Raw genomic sequence first — 5,417 nt, 5'->3', positions numbered from 1 at the left:
ACATCAGAGTGAGAAACTACTTACCAGCGTCCAAAGCATCTTGCAGAATCTTGATTGCCAACCGGATGGCTTTGCGCTCTGCAGATGACCCTTTCGGAGAAACAGGGTCAACAGGGACGGATGATGTCTTCTTCCCCTTTGTCTTCTTTGTATCTTTTGATGACAAACTCGTGACAGGTCTCTGAGCAGTCAACAACTGATAGATGAGACTGGGAAACGGCAACCGGAAGCCAGACTGAGCTTGCAACCCCAGTTGAATGACCTGGTCGTAGATCATCCGTCCAAAATCGAACAAAATCCCATGCATGATCATGTAGATCACCAAAGCCCTATTCGTCGAGATGTATCCCGTGTTCACCTTGGGAGACCAGTTGCTACAGCATATCCGATGCAGACCCTTGATCACCGGGTTCTTGATTGCATTGGACACCAGCTGCTTGCAGGATTTGACTCTTCCATCAGAGAGAAACAGAGCCAGACCTCCTCCAGAATTGCAGCCGTCTGCAATCTTTGTTCACGCACATCCACAGACCTCAGACCAAACAGGGCAATTGATACGGCTTGGAGAGAACTCATAGACCCAGTCGCGGACGAGCACGTCAACAAACTCCCCCTCAATCTTGACCGTTGGAAGATTCGCCCAGAATTCATAGACCACCTCCGAGTCGTACGAGCCAATATGAGTAACTGTTTTAAGCAGCCCAGCTTTGTCTATGAACTCTCTAGTCTTGTCTGCAGCATCGAGTGGATAACAGACCTCTGGAGCGAGCGTTCGAGAGGCAAAGAACCCATATCGTCGAACAGCTTATGAGGAGATGAACCGTTTGGCATCGAAATCCTTTGACGAGGCTCCTCAAGATGTGGTGGACGTGCCCTTATCCCTGTGGAGAGATGGGCGCTTGGAGTCACGACTGTCTAGATCGGCAGGCGGTTGTCTCTTGCGTAAACGGGATGAGACTCCTTGAGATGGCAGGACAGGTACAGGCGCATCACCGGTAAGATCTACCACTGGAAATCGAGAAGTCACCTCTCTCGGCGGAGAAGACGAGGAGTCGCAGGTCTCTTGGTTCCCGTGAGAAGGCGAGGGAACTTGATCCACCCGAGTAGGAGATGCAGTGACAGACTCCTCGCGAGGCTGGTAAACTACCATTGCAGTCGCGGGATCGATCGGAACATGTGGAGTGGGCGTAGGCAACAAAGACGGTGGAGTATGAAGCTCCTCATCTGAGCTGGAGTCATAGTGGAAACCACTAAAGATGGACTTCATGGTTGATAGAGAGTTGATCGACAGGAGAAGAGAGAGATTTGAGCAGAAGATTAATCGACACAGGATTGAAATCGCAGAGGTGATGAGGAAAACGCCAAAACCCTAGCTGCTCCTTTTTATACACCTCCGTGAGTCTCAATGGGCTGCACAAACTCAGCCCAAAGAATTAAAGATTTCCTGAAACCACTCAATTAAACATCCGTGTACACCACATCTATTTCCTCATTTGACTGCATTCAATCGTTAATTCATTCAATCACAATTAATACCAGTGCATTAATAAATCTCATTCTTCCTCTTTTACAACCCAATTTAACAGATTCATGAATCAAACACACAGATACACACAGCCACTAATGATAGATTCTGAGGGACCCAGACCGAGAATAAACACACATGAGCATCAATATTATTATTTTATTTTATTTTAAATATTAAACAGTGCAGAAATCAGAACACTAACCAGACCTTTGTCGTATCAGCCACTTGTTCAGAANTTGAGGGACCATGATCGAGAACTAAACACACATGAGCATTAAAAACAAATTTTTCTTTTTTTTTTTTCTTTTTTTTTGTTAAAATATTAAACAGTGCAGAAATCTGAACACTAACCAGACCTTTGTCGTATCAGCCACTTGTTCAGAACCTTCACTAGAAATTATCACTACCTCTTGAATTGTCGAAGATCAGAGGACTGTTGCATGTGGGTAGTCTTTCACACTGGCATGCCTTAGTCTTCAGTCCATCCCAACATGTTAAGGCAGCTAGAGTTCATCTCTTTGAAGAGCACAAAATATTATTATTATTATTATTATTATTATTATTATTATTATTATTATTATTATTTTTCTCCAAACAGCCTTATGATGACTGCTTCAGCATCTTGAGCTTCAGTGACATCATTTGATTGTGTCAGCCACTTATTCGGAACTCATCATTCCTTAGGTTATTAAACCTTAGAATGACTGTGCATGTCTCTTCACAGCTCTTTGACCTCCTTAATCATGACAACGTTTAACAGGACGGACAGACCGGCATGACAGGCAGCTATTTCCCACACTCTTTCAGATGTTGATCTTCTATATATTCCAGGATTTCTATGAGCTGTTCTAGCTCCAGTTCCTGCCTTAGACCAACACAACTCAGAGAAATAGTTAGAGTTCACAGACACCGGACTTCCTCAGATTTATGAATCTGTTGAAGTCCAGAGGCTTAGTAAACAAATCAGCCAGTTGAAAATCAGTGCTCACATGGTCTATCTCAATCAGTTTCGCCTCAACAAGTTCACGAACAAAGTGGTGTCTAATATCTATGTGTTTTGTTCTAGAATGCTGGACAGGATTCTTAGAGATGTTTATAGCACTCAAATTATCACAATGAATTAACAAAATGTCAGAATCCATACCATAGTCAGAGGACATTTGACGCATCCACAGGAGCTGTGTACAACAGCTGCCCAAGGCAATGTATTCTGCCTCAGCGGTTGACAGTGAGACACTGTTCTGCTTCTTGCTGTGCCATGAAATTAGATTGTTGCCCATAAAGAAGCATCCTCCACTAGTACTTCGGCGATCATCCACAGAACCTGCCCAATCAGCATCGCAGTACCCGCTCAGACTGGTGTTGGTATCCTTAGTGAAGAAAATACCAAAGTTCACTGTCCCCTTGATGTACTTGATGATCTTCTTGACTGCTAGCAGGTGTGACAGCTTGGGCTTGGCCTGGTACCGTGCACAAATCCCTACTGACAGACAAATGTCAGGCCTACTTGCTGTCAGGTAGAGCAAGCTCCCAATCATACCTCTGTATAGTCTTTCATCCACATCCTCTCCTTCCTCATCTTTTGAAAGCTTTTCATTGACTCCCATAGGTACCTTAGCTTCTTTACTCTTCCCTAAACCAAACCTCTGTACCAATTCTTTGGCATAGGTGCTTTGAGACACAAAGATCCCATCAGCTGATTGTTCTACTTGCAGACCCAGGAAGTATTTCAGCTCTCCCACCATACTCATCTCAAACTCCTGTGACATGTTTTTCACAAACCTTTGCACCAGAGATTGACAGGTAGAACCAAAAATAATGTCGTCCACATAGATCTGAACAAACATCAAGGCACTGTTGCTGTTGAGAACAAACAGTGTCTTGTCTACACTTCCACGAACATATCCTTGATCCAGAAGAAACGTAGTTAACCTCTCATACCATGCTCTTGGAGCCTGCTTGAGACCATATAGCGCTTTCTTCAGACGGTACACATGCTCAGGATGTTGTGGATTCTCAAAGCCTTTTGGTTGTTCTACAAACACTTCTTCTTGCAAAATCCCATTCAGAAATGCACTTTTAACATCCATCTGATGTAATGTAAACTTGAGAGCACATGCCATACCAAACATGAACCTGATGGATTCTAGCCTTGCTACCGGAGCAAAGGTTTCATCAAAGTCAACTCCTTCGACTTGAGAGTAACCTTGGGCCACAAGTCTTGCTTTATTTCTCACAATGCATCCACTGGCATCACTCTTATTCTTGAAGATCCACTTCGTTCCCACTATATTGACATTAGCTGGCCGTTTAGTGAGTTCCCACACATTGCTGCGCTCAAATTGTTCCAGCTCATCTTGCATTGCAGCAACCCAGAACTCATCCCGAAGAGCCTCTTTGTGATTCTTTGGTTCCATAGTGGAAACAAAACAGGCAAATTGAACGATCTCAGAGTCCTGAGAGACAGTGTCTGGAACTACAGTCTTCTGTTTCCTTCCAGCCAGTTGAACAAAGTCAATCTGTTTGCCCCTGGTAACTCTACCCCCCTGAATCGCACCGATAACATCGCCTGAGGAGTGATTCCGATGAACCTGAGAAGATGGAGGAAGCTCGTCTGTTGACAGTCCAGGGCTGGCATGATCACTAAGACTCCCAGAGGCTTGCTCAGACTTCTCATCATCAGTTACCAGATCCTTGTCAGAGAGAACAGGCACCATATCAACTCGTTGAAACGAAGTATCATCAAAAACAACATTTACCATTTCCTGAACTGATCTTGTGCGTTTGTTGTAGACACGAAAGGCAGTGCTGTGTTCGGAGTAACCAAGAAAGATTCCTTCATCACTCTTTGAGTCAAATTTACCCAACTGATCCTTGTCATTTAGAATGTAGCATAGACAGCCAAACACATGAAAGTAGCTTACAGTTGGAGACTTTCCTTTCCATAACTCATAGGGAGTCTTGCTGGTCCCTGGTCGGACATACACACGATTGATAATGTAGCAAGCAGTGTTGACAGCTTCATCCCAAAACCGATGTGGCACTTGATTCCCATGCAGCATAGCTCTCGCCATCTCTTGCAGTGTTCTGTTCTTTCGTTCAACAACACCATTCTGCTCTGGGGTTCTCGGAGCAGAGTACTGATGAACAATGCCCTGATTTCCGCAGAATTGATCAAACTTGTCATTCTGAAACTCTCCTCCATGATCACTCCTAATAGCTTGGATGGAACATTTTTCACTTTTAATCTGCAGGGCAAGAATGCGAAAGCATTCAAGAGCATCAGCTTTTTCACGAAAAAATCGCACCCAGGTGTATCGAGTGAAATCATCCACCATGACAAAGATGAACCGTCGCCCAGAAATACTCTGAACTTGAATTGGACCCATCAGATCCATATGTACCAACTGGAGTGCATGGCTAGTGCGAACATCTGTCACAGGCCCATGAGACGTCTTGCTTGACTTTGTTGCAAGGACCACATATGAAATGTGGATCACCTTTCAGCTTAGGNTCGGAGTAACCAAGAAAGATTCCTTCATCACTCTTTGAGTCAAATTTATCCAACTGATCCTTGTCATTTAGAATGTAGCATAGACAGCCAAACACATGAAAGTAGCTAACAGTTGGAGACTTTCCTTTCCATAACTTATAGGGAGTCTTGCTGGTCCCTGGTCGGACATACACACGATTGATAATGTAGCAAGCAGTGTTGACAGCTTCATCCCAAAACCGATGTGGCACTTGATTCCCATGCAGCATAGCTCTCGCCATCTCTTGCAGTGTTCTGTTCTTTCGTTCAACAACACCATTCTGCTCTGGGGTTCTCGGAGCAGAGTACTGATGAACAATGCCCTGATTTCCGCAGAATTGATCAAACTTGTCATTC

The sequence above is a fragment of the Camelina sativa genome, chromosome 9 (genome assembly GCF_000633955.1).
Source record: "Camelina sativa cultivar DH55 chromosome 9, Cs, whole genome shotgun sequence".
Lineage (NCBI taxonomy): Eukaryota > Viridiplantae > Streptophyta > Magnoliopsida > Brassicales > Brassicaceae > Camelina > Camelina sativa.
This window is presented reverse-complemented; position numbering follows the sequence as displayed.